At 48.1% G+C, this 24,346-nt stretch overlaps 1 protein-coding gene across 2 annotated transcripts in view; it reads left to right on the top strand.

The window, feature by feature from the left end:
- The window catches only part of LOC129705022 (plasmanylethanolamine desaturase-like), a 135,899-nt gene that overhangs the window by 50,868 nt on the left and 60,685 nt on the right, over positions 1 to 24,346 (top strand). The window lies entirely within an intron of this gene.

Here is a 24,346-nt window from a genome sequence, read left to right as displayed (position 1 = left end):
GTCTACCGACCACCCAACACTGCGGCAACCCTGGCGCTCTGCGCAAAGGTTGCCGATGTCGGGCGGGTTTTGAAATTTTCCAGGCACATCGATAGATCACAGGCTCCAGCGCCTCGAAGGCCCCACTCCTCCTTCTCTGACTTTGACGTTAGCTGCCGAAAGCTCAGATGTGACAAATGGTCACTTTGGCATCTGGCCAGAGGGCATTTGCTGCCTCTGGCACTGCACATGACACAAAGCCAAAACATTCAGAAGCCGAGAGGTGAGAATGCCGCAACTAATGCCGCCCTTCCCCTCTACGATTAATTCCCAGCTCTGACAGACACACTCGGTTTGTCCTCAGTCAGTAACGTTACATGAGAGTCCATCACCCTGCTAAATAAAGATAACACAACATAATAATGTAGAAGGGTCTCGACCCGAAACGTCACCCATTCCTTTCCTCCAGAGATGCTGCCTGCCTGTTCCGCTGAGTTACTCCAGCATGCTGTGTCTCTGTTTGAATAATAATGGATTTATTTTGAATTATTATTTATTGTTGGCCATGTGTCGCTTGCTTGACTGTTAAACGATGAGGGAACCTGGGTTTCCAAATTCAGTAGTTTGTTTTTAAACAGCAGAACATCCGATCACTAAATTAAAGCAACACAGACGGCTGTGGAGGCCAAGTCAGTGGATATATTTCAAGCAGAGATAGATAGATTCTTGATTAGTATGAGCGTCAGGGGTTACGGGGAGAAGGCAGGAGAATGGGGTTAGGAGGGAGAGATAGATCAGCCATGATTGAATGGCAGAGTAGACTTGATGGGCCGAATGGCCTAATTCTGCTCCTATCACATATGAACATGATTATTCATTGTTTGTTCCAAAGCTGTTACTTGATACAATAGACAATAGACAATAGGTGCAGGAGTAGGCCATTCGGCCCTTCGAGCCAGCACTGCCATTCAATGTCATCAAGGCTGATCATCCCCAATCAGTACCCCGTTCCTGCCTTCTCCCCATATCCCCTGACTCCACTATTTTTAAGAGCCCTATCTAGCTCTCTCTTGAAAGAACCTGCCTCCACCGCCCTCTGAGGCAGAGAATTCCACAGACTCACCACTCTCTGTGAGAAAAAGTGTTTCCTCGTCTCCGTTCTAAATGGCTTATTCTTTATTCTTAAACTGTGGTTCTGGACTCCCCCAACATCGGGAACATGTTTCCTGCCTCTAGCGTGTCCAAGTCCTTAACAATCTTATACGTTTCATTGAGATCCCCTCTCATCCTTCTAAACTCCAGAGTGTACAAGCCCAGCTGCTCCATTCTCTCAGCGTATGACAGTCCCGCCATCCCGGGTTTTACTACCAAACCATTGGTAATAGTGATGAATGAATGCTTCCATCAGCGGTAATCTGACCAAGATTTTGACAGCCCCGCTTAGAGATACAGAGCAGAAACAGGCCCTTCGGCCCACCGAGTCCGTGCCGACCAGCGATCCCCACACACTTACACTATCCTTCTTATTCTTAAGGGGTTGGACAGGCTAGATGCAGGAAGATTGTTCCCGATGTTGGGGAAGTCCAGGACAAGGGGTCACAGCTTAAGGATAAGGGGGAAATCCTTTAAAACCGAGATGAGGAGAACTTTTTTCACACAGAGAGTGGTGAATCTCTGGAACTCTCTGCCACAGAGGGTAGTTGAGCCCAGCTCATTGGCTATATTTAAGAGGGAGTTAGATGTGGCCCTTGTGGCCAAGGGGATCAGAGGGTATGGAGAGAAGGCAGGTACGGGATACTGAGTTGGATGATCAGCCATGATCATATTAAATGGCGGTGCAGGCTCGAAGGGCCGAATGGCCTACTCCTGCACCTAATTTCTATGTTTCTATCCTACACACACTAGGGACAATTTACAATTTTTCCAAAGCCAATTAACCTACAAACCTGTACGTCTTTGGAGTGTGGGAGGAATCCGGAGTTCCCTAAGAAAACTCATGCCTTCATGGGGAGAAGGTGAGATACTCCAGCACTTTGTGTCTATCTAGAGCTTTGTACATGGCAAGTCCTATCTTAGAAACACGGGTGCAGGAATAGGCCATTCAGCCCTTCGATCCAGCACCGCCATTCAATTTGATCATGGCTGATTTTCTAAAATCAGTACCCCGTTCCTGCTTTTTCCCCAACATCAACTTGATTCCGTTAGCCCCAAGAGCTAAATCTAACTCTTTCTTGAGAAAACATCTTACGAACTTGATTGAGTTTTTTGAGGAGGTGGCTAAGTTCGTAAGACCACCAGTTATCGGAGCAGAATTAGGCCATTCGGCCCATCGAGTCTACTCCACCATTCACTCATGGGCTGATCTATCTTTCCCTCTCAACCCCGACCTCAGTGAGGTCATTGGGTCTGGGAGACATCCATGGAAATATTCACTGCATTCTTTGCAGCTTTGGCGACTTGATGCGTAAGGAGGAACCGAACATGGACACAAATGCTGGAGTACCTCAGCGGGACAGGCAGCATCTCTGGAGAGAAGGAATGGGTGACGTTTCGGGTCGAGACCCTTCTTGTGTGCCTTGACTAATAACAGACAGGCTTGTCGATAGCGTTGTTATGGCCCGATCTATTCCCCTGAGGAAGGGTCTCAACCCGAAACGTTCCCCGTTCCTTCTCTCCAGAGATGCTGCCTGTCCCGCTGAGTTACTCCAGCATTTTGTGTCTATCTGCGGTTTTTTAAACCAGCATCTGCAGTTCCTTCCAATATGATTCCCCTCAAGATTTTGTACACCTCTTTCAGATCACCCCCTCATCGTCTTGCACCCCAAGGAATAACGTCCCAGCCTGCTCAACCTCCACCTGTAGCTCAGACCTTCGAGCAACATCTTAGAAACATAGAAAATAGGTGCAGGAGGAGGTCATTCGGCCCTTCGAGCCAGCACCGCCATTCATTGCGATCATGGCTGATCGTCCCCTATCAGTAACCCGTGCCTGCCTTCTCCCCCATATCCCTTGACTCCACTAGCCCCTAGAGCTCTATCGAACTCTCTCTTAAATCCATCCAGTGACTTGGCCTCCACTGCCCTCTGTGGCAGGGAATTCCACAAGTTCCCAACTCTCTGGGTGAAAAGACTTTTTCTCACCTCAGTCTTAAATGACCTCCCCTTTATTCTAAGATATTAAGCATCTATGGAGCGAAGGAATAGGTGACGTTTCGGGTCGAGACCCGGAAGGGTCTCGACCCGAAACGTCACCTAATCCTTCTAGGAGAAGGGTCTCGACCCGAAACGTCGCCTATTCCACTGCCCTCTGTGGCAGGGAATTCCACAAATTCACAACTCTCCGGGTGAAAATCTTTGTGGATGTTAGTTTAGTTTAGTTTATAGAGATACAGTGAGGAAACAGGCCCTTCGGCCCATCGATATACTATCCCGCACACACCGGGGACAATGTACTTTGATACCAAACCTATTAACCGACAAAAACCTGTGCGTCTTTGGAGTGCGGGAGGAAACTGAAGATCTCGGGGAGAACGTGCAAACTCCGCAGAGGCAGCACCCGTAGTCAGGATCAAACCCGGGTCTCTGGCGCTGTAAGGCAGCAACTCCACTGCTGCGCCACCGTGCCGCGACTATTGATGGATCCCAGTAAATGCTGAGACACACACTCAGCAGGAGGGAGGTTCACCAGGTGAATTCCCGGGATGGCGGGACCGTCATATGCTGAGAGAATGGAGCGGCTGGGCTTGTACACACTGGAGTTTAGAAGGATGAGAGGGGATCTCATTGAGACATAAAAGATTGTTAAGGGTTTGGACACGCTAGAGGCAGGAACATGTTCCCGATGTTGGCGGAGTCCAGAACCAGGGGCCACACAGTTTAAGAATAAGGAGTAAACCATTTAGAACGGAGATGAGGAAATACATTTTCCCACAGAGAGTGGTGAGTCTGTGGAATTCTCTGCCCTCAGAGGGCGGTGGAGGGCGGCTCTCTGGATGCTTTCAAGAGAGAGTTGGATAGGGTTCTTAAAGATAGCGGAGTCAGGGGATATGGGGAGAAGGCAGGGACGGGGTACTGAGTGTGGATGATCATCCATGATCATATTGAATGGCGGTGCTGGCTGGAAGGGCCGAATGGACTACTCCTGCACCTAACATAGAAACATAGAAATTAGGTGCAGGAGTAGGCCATTCGGCCCTTTGAGCCTGCACCGCCATTCAATATGATCATGGCTGATCATCCAACTCAGTATCCCGTACCTGCCTTCTCTCCATACCCTCTGATCCCACAAGGGCCACATCTAACTCCCTCTTAAATATAGCCAATGAACTGGCCTCAACTACCCTCTGTGGCAGAGACTTCCAGAGATTCACCACTCTCTGTGTGAAAAAAGTTATTCTCATCTCGGTTTTAAAGGATTTCCCCCTTATCCTTAAGCTGTGACCCCTTGTCCTGGACTTCCCCAACATCGGGAACAATCTTCCTGCATCTAGCCTGTCCAACCCCTTAAGAATCTTCTAAGTTTCTATAAGATCCCCTCTCAATCCCCTAAATTCTAGAGAGTATAAACCAAGTCTATCCAGTCTTTCTTCATAAGACAGTCCTGACATCCCAGGAATCAGTCTGGTGAACCTTCTCTGCACTCCCTCTATGGCAATAATGTCCTTCCTCAGATTTGGAGACCAAAACTGAGGAAGACACCTATTGTCTATCGTCTCGGAGGTCGAAAAAAGTGCAAGTGAATGCCAGCCTTTCACGGGCTTACTGCATGCACAAACGAGTTGTATTTAAATTTTGATCAGTGTGATATCTGTTGCAGTATCACTGTGTCATGGGCACCACTGGAAAGTGAACTGCACTCCTCCAGTAATGATGTGTGTGTCCACACTGACATGGTATATGGGTGGGTGACCTTGAGGTGCCATCGGCTCCCTATCTCATTGTAAGACTAGAACAATGTCTCCTGGTTCTATATATAGTGCTGCTCTCGAGCTGTGTTGTTCGTTCAACAGTTACAAGGTCTCAGAGAGAAAAAAAACCTCTCAACGCAAGCAGCAACTGCCCTGAAGATGCATTACCTGGCAAATGATTAAGGCCCAGGACAGTTTCCAACACATTTCATTTCATATACTTTGCTAATGGAGCAATAGTCACATCTTTCTATCAATAGGCATAGAAACATAGATAATAGATGCAGGAGTAGGCCATTCGGCCCTTCGAGCCTGCACCGCCATTCAATATGATCATGGCTGATCATCCAACTCAGCATCCTGTACCTGCCTTCTCTCCATACCCCCTGATCCCTTTAGCCCCAAGGGCCACATCTAACTCCCTCTTGAATATAGCCAATGAACTGTGGCCTCAACTACTTTCTGTGGCAGAGAATTCCAGAGATTCCACAATAGACAATAGGTGCAGGAGGAGGTCATTCGGCCCTTCGAGACAGCACCGCCATTCAATGTGATCATGGCTGATCATCCCCGATCAGTACCCCGTTCCTGCCTTCTCCCCATATCCCCTGACTCCGCTATTTGTAAGAGCCCTATCTAGCTCTCTCTTGAAAGCATCCAGAGAACCTGCCTCCACCGCCCTCTGAGGCAGAGAATGCTTTTTTTTTATCATGTAGGTAGCTGTCTGTCAAGGGTCTGTCTCACTTGGCAATTTTCTCGGCCACTGCCGGTGTCATGCCAGCAGTCGCCCTAGTCATCCTACTAGTTTCACTGTCGTCCCGCTGAGTTTCACCACACATGATGAATGGAAGAACATTTAGTGCAAGATTTAGTCCAGTAACGTCCGATTAAAGATAGTCCGAGGGTCTCCATTGAGGAAGATAGCAGTGCAGGAAGGAACTGCAGATGCTGGTTTACACTGAAGACATAGACTCAAAATGCTGGAGTAACTCAGCGGGACAGGCAGCATCTCTGGAGGGAAGGAATGGGTGACGTTTCGGGCCGAAACCCTTCTTCAGACTGATGCAGCAGGGTGGGAGAAGAAAGGAAAAAGGAAGAGGAAGAGCCCGAGGGCTGAGGGAGAGCTGAGAAGGGGAGGAGACAGCAGGGGCTACCGGAAATTGGAGAATTCAATGTTTATGCCGCTAGGGTGCAGACTGCCCAAGTGGAATATGAGGTGCTGCTCCTCCAATTTGCGGTGGGACTCACTCTGGCCATGGAGGAGGCCCAGGACAGAAAGGTCGGATTGGGAATGGGAGGGGGAGTTGAAGTGCTGAGCCACCGGGAGATCAGGTTGGTTATTGCGGACCGAGCGGAGACGTTCGGCGAAACGATCGCCAAGCCTGCGCTTGGTCTCACCGATGTAGATCAGCTGACATCTAGAGCAGCGGATGCAATAGATGAGGTTGGAGGAGGTGCAGGTGAACCTCTGTCACACCTGGAACGACTGCTTGGGTCCTTGAATGGAGTCAAGAGGGGGGAGGTAAAGTGACAAATGTAGCATCTCTTGCGGTTGCAAGGGAAAGTGCCCGGGGAGGGGGTGGAGCGGGAGGGAAGAGAAGAATTGGTTCAGATGTCTGGGAAGAAACCAAGCCTGAATCTGGAAGGGGTGCGTCCGGTGAATCTGGATTGTGTACAGTTTTGGTCACCGCGTTATAGGAAGGATATTATTAAACTGGAAAGGGATGCAGAGAACATTCCGTATGATGTTGCCGGGACATGAGGGCCTGAGATAACGAGCCAATATCAGTACCAATATTATTTTCTTCTTCCTCATGTCCAGCCATCTTCCATATCACGTCTTTCCGGTCGGTCAGTGGCGGTTGACGGTCGCTGGTTGCAGAATTGGCTACTTCAGTCAGTCACCGTGGTACAGTTTCTGTCGTCAGCGTTGCCCGGGATGTGCCAGGTGTCGGCTTGTGCTTGCATCCCACCAATATTATTGTGATATTAGTGTTATAAATGGGTGCCTGGTATTTTCCAGTTTTCCATATGATGTGCAACTTTTGGTATCCAGAGCCAATGACGAAATGGTCTCCTGAATCTCACTATTGGTCACCCCTGCTTTAGCCCCACTCCCCCCCATAGTGCAGACCTTCAGAGACAAGACTGCAACTCCATTTTCACTCCCGGCAAAACTGCAGGACACCCAATAGTGGCCACGTTGCATTCATTGTTGCAATGCACATCATAGAAACATAGAAACATAGAAATTAGGTGCAGGAGTAGGCCATTCGGCCCTTCGAGCCTGCACCGCCATTCAATATGATCATGGCTGATCATCCAACTCAGTATCCTGTACCTGCCTTCTCTCCATACCCTCTGATCCCAAAAGGGCCACATCTAACTCCCTCTTAAATATAGCCAATGAACTGGCCTCGACTACTCTCTGTGGCAGAGAGTTCCAGAGATTCACCACTCTCTGTGTGAAAAATGTTCTTCTCATCTCGGTTTTAAAGGATTTCCCCCCTTATCCTTAAGCTGTGACCCCTTGTCCTGGACTTCCCCAACATCGGGAGCAATCTTCCTGCATCTAGCCTGTTCAACAATTAAGAATTTTGTAAGTTTCTATAAGATCCCCTCTCAATCTCCTAAATTCTAGAGAGTATAAACCAAGTCTATCCAGTCTTTCTTCATAAGACAGTCCTGACATCCCAGGAATCAGTATTGTGGAATCAACATCTGGAGTATTGTGTACAGTTTTGGTCTCCTCATTTGAGAAAGGACCTGGGTGTCCTTGTACACCGGTCACTGAAAGTTGGCGTGCAGGTACAGCAGGCAGTGAAGAAAGCTAATGGAATGTTGGCCTTCATAACAAGAGGATTTCAGTATAGGAGTAAAGAGGTTCTTCTGCAGTTGTATAGGGCTCTGGTGAGACCACATCTGGAGTACTGTGTACAGTTTTGCTCTCCTCATTTGAGGAAGGACATCCTTCTGATTGAGGCAGTGCAGCGTAGGTCCACGAGATTGATCCCTGGGATGGCGGGACTGCCGTATGAGGAAAGATTGAAAAGACTAGGCTTGTATTCACTGGAGTTTAGAAGGATGAGGGGGTATTTTATAGAATAATATCAAAATTATAAAAGGACTGGACAAGCTAGATGCAGGAAAAATGGTCCCAATGTTGGGCGAGTCCAGAACCAGGGGCCACACAGTCTTAGAATAAAGGGGAGGTCATTTAAGACTGAGGTGAGAAAAAAAACGTTTTCACCCAGAGAGTTGTGAACGTGAGGAATTCCCTGCCACAGAGGGCAGTGGAGGCCAAGTCACTGGATGGATTTAAGAGAGAGTTAGATAGAGCTCTAGGGGCTGGTGGAGTCAGGGGATATGGGGAGAAGGCAGGCACGGGTTATTGATAGGGGACGATCAGCCATGATCACAATGAATGGCGGTGCTGGCTCGAAGGGCCGAATGGCCTCGCCCTGCACCTATTTTCTTTGTAATGCTATTCTTACACGTGGCGGCACGGTGGCGCAGCGGTAGAGTTGCTGCCTCGCGGCGCCAGAGACCCGGGCTCGATCCTGACGTATGTGCCTGTCCCACTTAGGCAACTCTTTAGGCGACTGCCAGGGACTAGTTTTAATGGAATCCACCTACGACACCTGGCGGCAACCTACAACAGCAAAAATCGTCGCCGAAAAATTTTCGACACGTTGAAAATATTACGCCTGTAGTCGCCCAAAAAATCGCCTAAGTGGGACAGGCCCGTAAGTGTACTGCCCGTACGGAGTTTGTACGTTGTACGTGGAGGTGAGACCACACCTGGAGTATTGCGTACAGTTTTGGTCTCCAAACCTGAGGAAGGACATTATTACCATAGAGGGAGTGCAGAGACGGTTCACCAGACTGATTCCTGGGATGTCAGGACTGTCTTATGAAGAAAGACTGGATAGACTTGGTTTATACTCTCTAGAATTTAGAAGATTGAGAGGGGATCTTATAGAAACTTACAAAATTCTTAAGGGGTTGGACAGGCTAGATGCAGGAAGATTGTTCCCGATGTTAGGGAAGTCCAGGACAAGGGGTCACAGCTTAAGGATAAAGGGGGAATCCTTTAAAACCGAGATGAGAAGAACCTTTTTCACACAGAGAGTGGTGAATCTCTGGAACTCTCTGCCACAGAGGGTAGTCGAGGCCACAGTTCATTGGCTATATTTAAGAGGGAGTTAGATGTGGCCCTTGTGGCTAAGGGGATCAGGGGGTATGGAGAGAAGGCAGGTACGGGATACTGAGTTGGATGATCAGCCATGATCATATTGAATGGCGGTGCAGGCTCGAAGGGCCGAATGGCCTACTCCTGCACCTAATTTCTATGTTTCTTTGTTTCCTCCCAGACTCCAAAGGCGTACAGGTTCGTCGGTTAATTGGCTTGGTATAAATAAATGTCAATTGATCCCTAGTGTGTGTGGGTCGCGGGCCGGCACAGACTCGGTGGGCCGAAGGGCCTGTTTCCGCACTGTATCGTCACGGAAGCTGAAAAGTAAAACGGCGGAATGCATAGAGGCTTTGTATTCAGTTGCATGTCAGTTAATGCTGCAATATTTATGTATAAAATGGCTTAGTAGCTACAGGCAACTAGTGTTGATATGGAAACATACACAAGCATTGTTGTTCCTGTGCTTTCAGCCTGTGGGCCTGCCACTCCCCATCTAGTGAGAAAGATCTTTTCAAATTAAAATTCATTCAAAATGTTAAGCTGCTCACAGACTGTCGGAAGAAGGGTCTCGACCCGAAACGTCACCCATTCATTCCCTCCAGAGATTCCCCCTGCCTGTCTCGCTGAGTTACTCCGGCATTTTGTGTCTATCTTGGGTGTAAACCGGCATCTGCAGTTCCTTAGAAAGATAGAAACCTAGAAAATAGGTGCAGGAGTAGAGGCCATTTGGCCCTTCGAGCCTGCACCGCCATTCAATATGATCATGGCTGATCATCCAACTCAGTATCCTGTACCTGCCTTCTCTCCATACCCCCTGATCCCTTTAGCCACAAGGGCCACATCTAATTCCCTCTTAAATATAGCCAATGAACTGTGGCCTCAACTACCTTCTGTGGCAGAGAGTTCTTCCCATGCATCTTTGATCTGCCTACTGGACTTGAGTTTTGTTTGGTTGTATCCTTGTTCGGTATTATCTGATCTCTTTGGATGTCCGTGCTGTAATTGTTATATGGTTATATGGTTATTATATGGTCACGCAATACAAAGCTTTTCACTGTACCTCGATCCACATGACAATAATACAACCTAAACCTGATCTAGTTTAGCACGAAGAAGCAATTTCAGTTCGCATTGCGGCTAATCTCAGAGCACAAGGTGTGCGCTACCCAGACTAGCGGTGAGGAATTCCGATCTTGGGAAGACCACGGTCCCTGCAGGAAGGTCCACACAAGGAGAAGGCAGAATTGTGAAGGAAGGAACTGCAGATGCTGGTTTAAACTGAAGATAAAAAGCTGGAGTAATAGCCCTGTCCCACTGTACGAGTTCATTCCAGGAGTTCGCCCGAGTTTGCCCTGATTCGAACGCGGAGATTTACGGTAATGGCCGCTCGTCGGTACTCGGGGCTCTCGTGGACATTTTTCATCATGTTGAAAAACCTTCACGAGTCTTCCCGTGCTTACCTGCCGTTAGCGAGTCTTCCCGAGTACCTGCCGTTAGCGCTGAGAGACGTCCCCGAGCTCCGACGTACCCGCTACGTTCATTCTCCGTGCTTACCATGAGTTTGATTTTTTTTAAACTCGGGAGAGCTCTTGGAATGAACTCGTACAGTGGGACAGGGCTTTAACTCAGCGGGACAGGCAGCATCTCCAGAGAGAAGGAATTGGTGACATTTTGGGTCTGAAGAAGGGCGGCTACTGACAATGCTTCTGCTCAGGACCTTGGGAGTCATAGAGTGATACAGCGTGGAAACAGGCCCTTCAGCTCAACTTGCCCACACCGACTAACATGCCCCATCTACACTAGTGCCATCTTCATGTGTTTGGCCCAGATCCCTCTAAACCTGAAACTGAACACAATACTCCATATGTGGCCTCACCAATATCTTATATAACTCCAGCATGGCCTTCCAACTTTTATACTCATTACTCTGTCTGATGAAGGCTGACGTGCCAAAAGGAGCAGGGAGGTTCTACTGCAGTTGTACAGTGTCTTGGTGAGACCACACCTGGAGTATTGCGTACAGTTTTGGTCTCCTAATCTGAGGAAAGACATTCTTGCTATAGAGGGAGTACAGGGAAGGTTCACCAGACTGATTCCTGCGATGGCAGGACTTTCATATGAAGAAAGACTGGATAGACTCGGCTTGTACTCGCTAGATTTCAGAAGATTGAGGGGGGATCTTATAGAAACTTACAAAATTCTTAAGTGGTTGGACAGGCTAGATGCAGGAAGATTGGTCCCGATGTTGGGGAAGTCCAGAACAAGAGGTCACAGTTTAAGGATAAGGGGGAAATCTTTTAAAACCGAGATGAGATTTTTTTTCCCATACAGAGAGTGGTGAATCTCTGGAACTCTCTGCCACAGAAGGTAGTTGAGGCCAGTTCATTGGCTATATTTAAGAGGGAGTTAGATGTGGCCCTTGTGGCTAAGGGGATCAGGGGGTATGGAGAGAAGGCAGGTACGGGATACTGAGTTGGATGATCAGCCATGATCATATTGAATGGCGGTGCAGGCTCGAAGGGCCAAAATGGCCTACTCTCCTGCACCTAATTTCTATGAAAGCCTTTTTGACCCTCTATCAACCTGTGAAGAACGGTGTACCGAACCTCCTAGAGCCCCCCCCCCCCCCGCTCCACAACACTCCCCAGAGCCCGGCCATTCACTATGTGGCTCCTGCTCATGTTGGACTTTTCTTCAGAATGACAATCCCCCATTCCATTCCTTCCCTTCCCACCCCCCCCCCCCCCCCCCCACTCATCCCACCCCCTCCCCCCCCCCCCCATCCCACCACCCCCCCTCATCCCACCAACTCCCCCCTTCCCATCCCAACAACTTCCCCACTCCCATGCCACTAACCTTCCCCCCCCCCCTCCCCCCCAGGTCCCAACAACACCCCTCCTTGCTATTGAGGGAGTGCAGCGTAGGTTCACCAGGTTAATTCCCGGGATGGCAGGACTGTCATATGCTGAGAGAGTGCAGCGTCTGGGCTTGTACACTCTGGAGTTTAGAAGACCATTCACCTCCCACTCCACCGGTTTGTGGCTCCTTGCTTCAGCATCTGTGGGAACACATTCCCAGGAACAACCTTTTCCCTATTTCCGGGCTGACTTCACCGCTCCCTGCTCGCTCCGACCGGCTGGTGCAAGTTCTCCGTGATGTGCCTGTGTCTGTGTGTGTGTGTAAAACTACAAGTGTAAGTGGCAGGGTTGATGTACTTCCAATAAGGTCAGCCCTCGCTTTCGACTCCCATCACGGATAAAAGCTGAAATCCCCTCTCATCTTTCCTTGGAGCTCATCGCTTTGATGCCTGGTTGAGTCTCAAAGAGTCTTTCTGAGAGAACGCTGGCAGGACTAGACCTTCCCCCCCCCAGTGTGAATACTGATCAACCCACTCTGGGAACGGCCGATCACAGAACTAATCGGTCGGAGATTGGCTGCCCCTGCGCTCGGACTTTGTTGTGTAAAATATCCCTCGCCTGCCGTCCTCCCCGGTGTTAGATTCATAGAAACATAGAAAACTGGTGCAGGAGTAGAGGCCATTCGGCCCTTCGAACCAGCACCACCATTCAGTGTGATCATGGCTGATCGTCCCCAATCAGTACCCCGTTCCTGCCTTCTCCTCATATCCCCTGACTCCGTTCACCCTAGGTGCTAAATCTAACTCTCTCTTGAACAGGCTTGTACACTCTGGAGTTTAGAAGGATGAGAGGGAATCTCATTGAAACATATAAGATTGTTAAGGGCTTGTACACGCTAGAGGCAGGAAACATGTTCCCGATGTTGGGAGAGTCCAGAACCAGGGGCCACACAGTTTAAGAATAAGGAATAAGCCATTTAGAACAGACAAGGAAACACTTTTTCACACAGAGTGTGGTGAGTCTGTGGAATTCTCTGCCTCAGAGGGCGGTGGAGGCCGGTTCTCTGGATGCTTTCAAGAGAGAGCTAGATAGGGCTCTTAAAAATAGCCGAGACAGGGGATATGGGGAGAAGGCAGGAACGGGGTACTGATTGGGGATGATCAGCCATGATCACATTGAATGGCGGTGCTGGCTCGAAGGGCCGAATGGCCTCTACTCCTGCACCTATTGTCTATTGTCTTTTGAAAGCTCAAATACAAACTCATTTCCCCCAACGTGTCTCTGTACTTTCAAACATGTTATATAAAGAAAGACCTGCGAAAGCCCTCATTGCTGCAGCACTGCGCCACTGTTGATCTGTTCACAGTCGGTACAAGTTGCCCAGTTGATCAATGGCATCGAGTAATAGATTGCTTCATTATTCAGCACCAGCGTTTTGCAAAATGCGTTTATTTACCCAGATTTGCCTCCTGTGAGAGGAAGCAAAAATGTACCTGAAGGTGAATCTGAGGTAACAGTTTAAGGATAAGGGGGAAATCGTTTAGGACCGAGATGAGAAAAACATTTTTCACACAGAGAGTGGTGAATCTCTGGAATTCTCTGCCACAGAAGGTAGTTGAGGCCACAGTTCATTGGCTATATTTAAGAGGGAGTTAGATGTGGCCCTTGTGGCTAAAGGGATCAGGGGGTATGGAGAGAACGCAGGGACGGGATACTAAGTTGGATGGTCAGCCATGATCATATTGAATGGCGGTGCAGGCTCGAAGGGCCGAATGGCCTCTACTCCTGCACCTAATTTACTATGTTTCTATGTTTCTATGTAACTTTGTTTTAATAAATTTATTACCAAGTCTGAAGAAGGGTTTTGTCCCGAAACGTTGCCTATTTCCTTCGCTCCATAGATGCTGCTGCACCCGCTGAGTTTCTCCAGCATTTCTGTCCACCTCCAATAGCAAATGCTGCTTGGCCTCAGAATGAACTGGCAAATTTAACAGTCACTTTCACCGCAAACTTTTTCAAGTTAGGGATGTTTGCCATTTTAAAACTTGAAGACCTTTCGGAGATGTTGCCAGGACCAGAAGGGGCCTGAGCTTCAGGGAGAGTTTGGACATTGTTTCTTGGAGTGCAGGAGGCTGGGGGAATGATCTTATTGAGGTGTATAAAACCACCAGGGGAATAGATGGGGTGAATGCACAGGAAATACTTTCACCCAGAGTCGCGGAATCACGAATCAGAGTACATAAGTTTATGGTGAGAGGGGAAAAAGCTAATAGGAACCTTAAATAGACAATAGACAATAGGTGTTCAAGAGGGAACTGCAGATGCTGGAAGATCGAAGGTACACAAAATTGCTGGAGAAACTCAGCGGGTGCAGCAGCATCTATGGAGCGAAGGAAAATGGAGTGCAGGAGGCTGGGGGGGGCTAGACAATAGGTGCAGGAGTAGGCCATTCGGCCCTTCGAACCAGCACTACCATTCAATGTGATCATGGCTGATCATCCCCAATCAGTACCCCGTTCCTGCCTTCTCCCCATATCCCCTGACTCCGCTATCTTTATCTAACTAGGGGCAACTTTGTCCGCACCAACGGCAATAAGTATATGGAACGAGCTGCCTACATAGGAGGTACATAGATGAGGCGGGAACTATAAAGGATGATCAGCCATGATCATATTGAATGGCGGTGCAGGCTCGAAGGGCCGAATGGCCTACTCCTGCACCTAATTTCTATGTTTCTATGTTTCTATGTAAAGGCATTCAAGATACATTTGGACAGGTGCATGGATGGGGATGGCTTGGAGAGATATGGACCAAATGTGGGTCGATGGCACTAATGAAGATGGGACATGTTGGTAGGCATGGGCAAGTTGGGCCGAAGGGCCTATTTCTGTGCTGTATGCCTCTATAACTGGCTGTGGATCCCAGGAATATGACAACTGGGAACAGCTTTTAGTGATGTTAATGAAAGTGCTGTTCTGGGGTGAGTTAACGAACATATCCAATACTTACGTGGTAACTAAGAGAGAGCCAAGGGTTATATATTCAGTGAGAAATGCATGGACATAGGGATATGCCGGGAATGGGGGGGGATATAGACCATATGCAGGCAGGCATGAGATAGTATTATGTCCAGCATAGACATTGTGGGCTGAAGGGCCTGTTCCTGTGCTGTTTCTACTCCAGGTTCTAAATACATCTTGTGGTGTTAAGCGAAAAGATACAGAGTGCTGGAGTAACTCAGCGGGTCAGGCAGCATCTGTGGAGAACATGGATAGGTGACGTTTCACAGAGTGCTGGAGTAACTCAGCGGGTCAGGCAGCATCTGTGGAGAACATGGATAGGTGACGTTTCACAGAGTGCTGGAGTAACTCTGAGGGTCAGGCAGCATCTGTGGAGAACATGGATAGGTGACGTTTCACAGAGTGCTGGAGTAACTCAGCGGGTCAGGCAGCATCTGTGGTGAACATGGATAGGTGACGTTTCACAGAGTGCTGGAGTAACTCTGAGGGTCAGGCAGCATCTATGGAGCTAAGGAAATAGGCAACGTTTCGGGCCGAAACCCGTAAGGGTTTCGGCCCGAAACGTTGCCTATTTCCAGAAGGATTTCGGCCCGAAACGTTGCCTATTTCCTTAGCTCCATAGATGCTGCTGCACCCGCTGAGTTACTCCAGCACTCTGCGAAACGTCGCCTATCCATGTTCTCCACAGATGCTGCCTGACCCGCTGAGCTACGCCAGCATTTTTATGTGTCTTATCTTCTGAGAATTGTGAAATGTCTTTGAAGCAGGGCCCAGATTGAACAGATAGCTTTGGGAAGAGGCTGGATACCATGCACTTCTGAATCATTTTTAATGAAAACGTTAAGGATTGCAGCAGCGTGCGAGGAAGAGAATGCTGGTTTACCCGCAGGGGAGTTGGTAGTGTCGTGCTGCTGCGGGATGGAGTTTGTGCCGACCATACCCACACAGTTGCACGTCTCATTATTTTAAATCTACATAACTCCCGCAACTGCCATTTTCATTTCAGAATTCCTCGTTAAAATAACGAGCTGCTTTAAAAAAAATAAGAGCAGCTAGAATTGGCCACAGCAGCCTACAGCGAGCTCTGTTGTAAAAGGTGCTGGTCTTTTGTCTTGTGAGTTGGGTGGGTGCAGGGTGGTCGTGGAGAGATGACTCGAGACTCCTTTCCTCAAAGACCCCTTTATGCCGTCAACAATAACATCATGGGTTCCTCGCTCCCCTCCTACCCCGAGCCAGAAGGCCCAGAGTCAATTATCCCGTGATTATTTTCAAATGCTAATCGACCTCCTGTAGCAAGTACTCACACTGCATGGGAACCAACGTGAGCACTGTCTGTAGACAATGGCGGACTAGCTCCACCTCATGTCCCCGGCTGGTAATTACAACGGCGTTCCCACCTGTTTACACGGGGAATTGGCATTAGGAGGAAAGGCGCAAGAGTGCTGGAGTAACTCAGCCGGGTCGGGCAGCATCTGAGGATCAGGCAGCATCTATGGAGCTAAGGAAATAGGCAACGTTTCGGGGCCGAAATCCTTATGGAAATAGGCAACGTTTCAGAGACGTTGCCTATTTCCTTAGTTCCATAGAAGCTGCCTGGCCCGCTGAGTTACTCCAGCACTCTGTGAAACGTCACCTATCCATGTTGCCTATTTCCAGAAGGATTTCGGCCCGAAACGTTGCCTATTTCCTTAGCTCCATAGATGCTGCTGCACCATAACTGACTGGGTCAGGCAGCATCTGTGGAGAACATGGATAGGTGACGTTTCGCAGAGTGCTGGAGTAACTCAGCGGGTCAGGCAGCATCTGTGGAGAACATGGATAGGTGCCGTTTCACAGAGTGCTGGAGTAACTCAGCGGGTCAGGCAGCATCTGTGGAGAACATGGATAGGTGACGTTTCAGGTCGGGAACCTTCCTTGGATTTTAAAAAAAATGTTTTTTTAATTTTCATTTTATTTTGTGACCATCTTTGATATGACCTGTTGAGTTACTCCAGCGTTTTATGTCCATCTTTGGTATAAACCAGCATCTGCAGCCCTACAAAACCATGCTGACTGGCCCTAATTAGCCCATTCTCTTCCAAGTGAAAGGAAATCCCATCCAGAAGAATTCTCTCCAATACTTTTCCCAATCAGTAATGAACAGTTTGTACGTCTACAATGCCCTAAATGTTCTCTACCTCAGTCCTGGCACAGTGGAGTTGCTGCCTCACTGCGCCAGAGACACGGGTTCAATCCTGACTATGGCCGCTGTCTGTGCGGAGTTTGCATGTTCTCCCCGTGACCCGTGTGGGTTTCCTCCGGGTGCTCCGGTTTCCTCCCACACTCCAAAGACGTACAGTTTTGGCTTGGGATAACGTTGTAAATTCGTATAGAAGTTGGGATGTAATGTTAAAATTGTACAAGGCATTGGTGAGACCAAATCTGGAGTGTGGTGTACAATTTTGGTCGCCTAATTATAGGAAGGATGTCAACAAAATAGAGAGAGTACAGAGGAGATTTACTAGAATGTTGCCTGGGTTTCAACAACTAAGTTACAGAGATAGATTGAATAAGTTAGGTCTTTATTCTCTGGAGCGCAGAAGGTTAAGGGGGGACTTGATAGAGGTCTTTAAAATGATGAGAGGGATAGACAGAGTTGACGTGGACAAGCTTTTCCCACTGAGAGTAGGGAAGATTCAAACAAGGGGACATGACATGAGAATTAAGGGACTGAAGTTTAGGGGTAACATGAGGGGGAACTTCTTTACTCAGAGAGTGGTAGCTGTGTGGAATGAGCTTCCAGTGAAGGTGGTGGAGGCAGGTTCGATTTTATCATTTAAAAGTAAATTGGATAGTTATATGGATGGGAAAGGAATGGAGGGTTATGGTCTGAGCGCAGGTATATGGGACTAGGGGAGATTATGTGTTCGGCACGGACTAGAAGGGTCGAGATGGCCTGTTTCCGTGTTGTAATTGTTATATGGCCGCTGACTGTGCGGAGTTTGCACGTTCTCCCTGTGACCCGTGTCGGTTTCCTCCGGGTGCTCCGGTTTCCTCCCACACTCCAAAGACGTACAGTTTTGGCTTGGGATAACGTTGTAAATTGTCCCCAATGTGTGTGTGTGTGTGTGTGTGTGTGTGATTGACACAGTGTAGCTGGTGGGTGGGGGATAGTCGGCCGGCCGGCCGGCACGGACTCGCTGGGCCGAAGGGCCTGTTTCCGTGCTGTATCACTAAACTAAACTGCCTGGCTGCTGTGAGAGTGGTGCATGCAGTCAGTGTTTGCAGGAGACACCAATACACTGCTCCACACACCCAGAGGATTTGCCCAAAATACACTGCTCAGAGGAGACAATCATATTTTGCGATAAAATTTTGATTAAATTCCTTTGACCGATACACCAAGGCACGTCGCTCAGAGCCAGACACATAATGTACCCAGGGGTTTATTTGTAGTTTTTCTGTAACACGATAAGAATGCAGCCTCGAAGGTGCAGCGCAGGCTCGAAGGGCCGAACGGCCTCCTCCTGCACCTATTTTCTATGAATACACTTCAGAGTTTCCTGGCCACATTCTTGCACTGATATTTTCCACTACTAATGCCTATGTAGAGAAACAAGGAACTGCAGATGCTGGTTTGCAAAGAAGAGCACAAAGTGCTGGAGTAACTCAGCGGGTCAGGCAGCATCTGCGGAGGGAAATGGACAGATGACATCGTACACCTGTACAGGTCACAGGTTACGGGGAGAATGGGGTTAGGAGGGAGAGATAGATCAGCCATGATTGAATGGCGGAGTGGACTTGATGGGCCGAATGGCCTGATCTATCTTTCTCTCTTAACCCCATTATCCTGCCTTCTCCCCATAACCCCCTGACAATCCCAGAGGGATTCTCCACAGATGCTGCCTGACCCGCTGAGTTACTCCAGCACTCTGTGTCTAATTATGACTTTATACGTGCAGGTGCAGGACCTATTTTACAAAATTGATTGAGTTTTTTTGAGGAGGTGCATAAGTTCATGAGTAATCGGAACAGAATTAGGCCATTCGGCCCATCGAGTCTACTCCACCATTCGATCATGGGCTGATCTATCTCACCGTCTCAATCCCGACCTCAGTGAGGTCCTAGTGTCCGGGCAACATCCTTGTAAATATTCACTGCATTCTTAGGTACACAAAAATGTTGGAGAAACTCAGCGGGTGCAGCAGCATCTATGGAGTGAAGGAAATAGGCAACGTTTCGAGCTGAAACCCTTAAGGGTTTCGGCCCGAAACGTTACCTATTTCCTTAAGGGATTCGTCCCGAAACGTTGCCTATTTCCTTCGCTCCATAGATGCTGCTGCACCCGCTGAGTTTCTCCAGCAAGTTTGTGTAGAAACATAGAAACATAGAAATTAGGTGCAGGAGTAGAGCCATTCGGCCCTTCGAGCCTGCACCGCCATTCAATATGATCATGGCTGATCATCCAACTCAGTATCCCGTACCTGCCTTCTCTCCATACCCCCTGATCCCCTTAGCCACAAGGGCCACATCTAACTCCCTCTTAAATATAGCCAATGAACTGGCCTCAACTACCCTCTGTGGCAGAGAGTTCCAGAGATTCACCACTCTCTGTGTGAAAAAGGTTCTTCTCATCTCGGTTTTAAAGGATTTCCCCCTTATCCTTAAGCTGTGACCCCTTGTCCTGGACTTCCCTAACATCGGGAACAATCTTCCTGCATCTAGCCTGTCCAACCCCTTAAGAATTTTGTAAGTTTCTATAAGATCCCCTCTCAATCTCCTAAATTCTAGAGAGTATAAACCAAGTCTATCAGTCTTTCTTCATAAGACAGTCCTGACATCCCAGGAATCAGTCTGGTGAACCTTCTCTGCACTCCTTCTATGGCAATAATGTCCTTCCTCAGATTTGGAGACCAAAACTGTACGCAATACTCCAGGTGTGGTCTCACCAAGACCCTGTACAACTGCAGTAGAACCTCCCTGCTCCTATACTTAAATCCTTTTGCAATGAAAGCTAACATACCATTTGCTTTCTTTACTGCCTGCTGCACCTGCATGCCTACCTTCAATGACTGGTGTACCATGACACCCAGGTCTCGCTGCATCTCCCCCTTTCCCAATCGGCCACCATTTAGATAATAGTCTGCTTTCCCGTTTTTGCCACCAAAATGGATAACCTCACATTTATACCTTCGATCTTCCAGCATCTGCAGTTCCTTCTTGAACACTTCACTGCATTCTTTGCAGCTTCTGTGACTTGATTCATTTTAAGTTCATTAATTGATTAACAGAGAGGCTTGTCGATGGCTTTGTTATGGCCCGATCTATTCCCCTGAAGAAGGGTCTCGACCGTTAAACGTTCCCCATTCCTTCTCTCCAGAGATGCTGCACGAAGCAACTAAGGGGCGAAGGAAATAGGCAACGTTTCGGGCTGAAACCCTTCTTCAGACCCATTCCATGTTAAGGGCTTGGACACACTAGAGGCAGGAAACATGTTCCCGATGTTGGGGGAGTCCAGAACCAGGGGCCACACAGTTTAAGAATAAGGAGTAAGCCACTTAGAACGGAGACGAGGAAACACTTAAATCTCACATAGAATGGTGAGTCTGTGGAATTCTCTGCCTCAGAGGACAGTGGAGGCCGGTTCTCTGGATGCTTTCAAGAGAGAGCTAGATAGGGCTCTTAAAAATAGTGGAGTCAGGGGATATGGGGAGAAGGCAGGAACGGAGTACTGATTGGGGATGATCAGCCATGATCACATTGAATGGTGGTGCTGGCTCGAAGGGCTGAATGGCCTCCTCCTGCACCTATTGTCTATTGTCACTCTATCCAAGCCTTTCACTATTCTGTAAGTTTCAATGAGGTCCCCCCTCCTTCTTCTAAACTCCAGCGAGCACAGGCCCAGCGCCGACAAACACATTTAGCCGAGAGAGGAGAACAACTGTCTTTACCCTGTGGGTGTTCAGAATTCCCCGTCTAACAGCCCTGTCCCACGGTACGAGTTCATTCCAAGAGCTCTCACGAGTTTAAAAAAAAATCAAACTCGTGGTAAGCACGGAGAATGAACGTAGCGGGTACGTCGGAGCTCGGGGACGTCTCTTAGCGGTTCGTAACGCTAACGGCAGGTACTCGGGAAGACTCGTGAAGATTTTTCAACATGTTGACAACATGTTGAAAAATTACCGTAAATCTCCGAGTTCGGATCAGGGGAAACTCGGGAGAGCTCTTGGAATGAACTTGTACTGTGGGACAGGGCTATGACGAGGGTTGGAAGACACAAACACGGAAATAATGCTGAGGAGAGGTCAATGGCTCAGCACTTCAACTCCCCCTCCCATTCCGAATCCGACCTCTCTGTCCTGGGCCTCCTCCATGGCCAGAGTGAGCACCACCAGAAATTGGAGGAGCAGCGCCTCATATTCCGCTTGGGCAGTCTGCACCCTAGCGGCATAAACATTGAATTCTCCAATTTCCGGTAACCCTTGCTGTCTCCTCCCCTTCTCAGCTCTCCCTCAGCCCTGGGGCTCCTCCTCTTCCTTTCTTCTTCCCGCCCCCCCCCCCATCCTGCATCAGTCTGAAGAAGGATTTCACCCCGAAACGTTGCCTATTTCCTTCGCTCCATAGATGCTGCTGCACCCGCTGAGATTCTCCGGCATTTTTGTCTAGCTCAGCATACTTCCAGTTTCCCAGCCACGTGACGTGGACACTTCTGCTATGGGGCCGATGATGCACTGAAATACCAGATAGAAACATAGAAATTAGGTGCAGGAGTAGGCCATTCGGCCCTTCGAGCCTGCACCGTCATTCAATATGATCATGGCTGATCATCCAACTCAGTATCCCGTACCTGCCTTCTCTCCATACCCTCTGATCCCCTTAACCACAAGGGCCACATCTAACTCCCTCTTAAATATAGCCAATGAACTGGCCTCGACTACCCTCTGCGGCAGAGAGTTCCAGAGATTCACCACTCTCTGTGTGAAAAAAGTTCTTCTCATCTCGGTTTTAAAGGATTTCCCCCTTATCCTTAAGCTGTGACCCCTTGTCCTGGACTTCCCCAACATCGGGAACAATCTTCCTGCATATAGCCTGTCCAACCCCTTAAGAATTTTGTAAGTTTCTATAAGATCCCCTCTCAATCTCCTAAATTCTAGAGAGTATAAACCAAGTCTATCCAGTCTTCATAAGACAGTCCTGACATCCCAGGAATCAGTCTGGTGAACCTTCTCTGCACTCCCTCTATGGCAATAATGTCCTTCCTCAGATTTGAAGACCAAACCAGATACCGAGTTTATGGTTATTGTAGGGGGGTGGGTGTGACAATGGGGAGCAAGACCACCTTATAATACTGATACTGTTTCACCTCACTAAAGTTCACCAATTCCCCCGGGATGACCCAAATCCTCACCCGTTCCTTCTCCCCAGAGATGCTGCCGGTCCCGCTGAGTTACTCCAGCTTTTTGTGTCTATCCGCAAGATGATTTCATTTTAAAGTATCGGGTAGATAAAAATGCTGGAGAAACTCAGCGGGTGAGGCAGCATCTATGGAGCGAAGGAAATAGGTGACGTTTCGGGTCGAGACCCTTCCGGGTCTCGACCCGAAACGTCACCTATTTCCTTCATCAGTCGGAAGAAGGGTCTCGACCCGAAACGTCACCTATTTTTACAATGTTTACATATCCACATATTCTGTTGTGCTGCTTGAGATGTAAGAATTTCATTGTCCCATCCGGGGCATATTACAATAAAACACTCTTGACTCTTGACTCGCCTATTTCCTTCGCTCCATAGATGCTGCCTCACCCGCTGAGTTTCTCCAGCATTTTTATCTACCGTCGATTTTTCCAGCATCTGCAGTTCCTTCTGAATCATTTTAAAGTATTGTCTTTAATTAAGTCGGTGCTGTGAGGCAGCGGTAGAGTTGCTGCCTCGCAGCGCCAGAGACCCGGGTTCGATCCCGACTACGGGCGCTGTCTGTACGGAGTTTGCACGTTTCTCCCCGTGACCTGCGTGGGTTTTCTCCGAGATCTTCGGTTTCCTCCCACACTCCAAAGACGTGTAGGTTTGTAGGCTAGTAGGCTTGGTATAAATGTAACCTGTCCCTAGTGTGTGGAGGGTAGTGTTAGTGTCCGGGGATCGCTGGTCGGCGCGGACTCATTGGGCCGAAGGGCCTGTTTCCGTGCTGTATAACTAAAACCAAAACAAAACTTGAAGCCTGTGTTTTCCCTTGAAAGTGATACGGTAAAACATGAATCATTTTGTCAACCAGAACGGATTTTAGACTGTGAAAGATAAGATTTTATTGACTGCTTATTTTTGAAATTAATACAAAAGTTATTTATATTTAAAAAAAACAGAAATTTGAATGAGAATCACTCTTCATACAATGGGCAGCAACAATTACCCATTCACACTAGTTCTATATTATCACACTCCTTACACAAATCATTTTGTAAGTATGTAAGTAAGTAAGTTTATTGGCCAAGTATTCACATACAAGGAATTTGCCTTGGTGCTCCGCCCACAAGTAACAACATGACATACAGTGACAGTTACGAATGACTCAGAAAACACTAAACATTAATAATAATAAAACATTAATGATAAAACACCATTGATCAAGCATGTGAACCAACAAAATACCAGATCAAAGGGAGGCTACAGATTTTTGGCTGTTGACTAGAGCAACTACTCGTGGATAAAAACTGTTTTTATGTCTGGCTGTGTCAGCTTTGACAGTCCGGAGTCGCCTTCCAGAGGGAAGTGATTCAAAGAGTTTGTGGCCACGGCGAGAGGGGTCAGAGATGATCTTGCCCGCTCGCTTCCTGGCCCTTGCAGTGTATAGTTTATCAATGGAGGGAAGGTTGCAGCCAATAACTCAATAACCAGCCAATAAACCAGTTTTAGTATATCGGGTGGAGCACCAAGGCAAATTCCTTGTATGTGAATACTTGGCCAATAAACTTATTCATTCATTCATTCATTCATTCATAGCCCTTTATTGATGCTACACGTTCTTGCAGCTGTAAGCAGTACAACACAATAGCAAGTTTAACAATTCAATATAAAAATAAGATTCTATTGACTGTGTATTCTGAAATTGATGGAAAAGTACGGTGGTGTTTAAAGGAAAAATAGAAATTTGAATGTGATAGGTGGGCAGACCGGACTTCTTCTGTCCTCATGGGGCTGTCCCACTTGGGCGACCTAATTGGCGAGTTCAGAAGAGTTTAGGAGAGTATGAAAAAATGACATGTTGAAGACCTCCTTCGACCACTCTCGAGCATGAAGGAGAGTTACGAAGACCTCCTACCACCTCGTGTCGACCATGCCGCGCGTACGAGTCCAGAGGAAATTCGCCAGAACTCGCGGATTAGGTCGCCCAAGTGGGACAGCCCCTTAAGATGCT

Source organism: Leucoraja erinacea, chromosome 17, assembly GCF_028641065.1.
Source record: "Leucoraja erinacea ecotype New England chromosome 17, Leri_hhj_1, whole genome shotgun sequence".
In the NCBI taxonomy this organism is placed as follows: domain Eukaryota; kingdom Metazoa; phylum Chordata; class Chondrichthyes; order Rajiformes; family Rajidae; genus Leucoraja; species Leucoraja erinaceus.
This window is presented reverse-complemented; position numbering and strand designations above follow the sequence as displayed.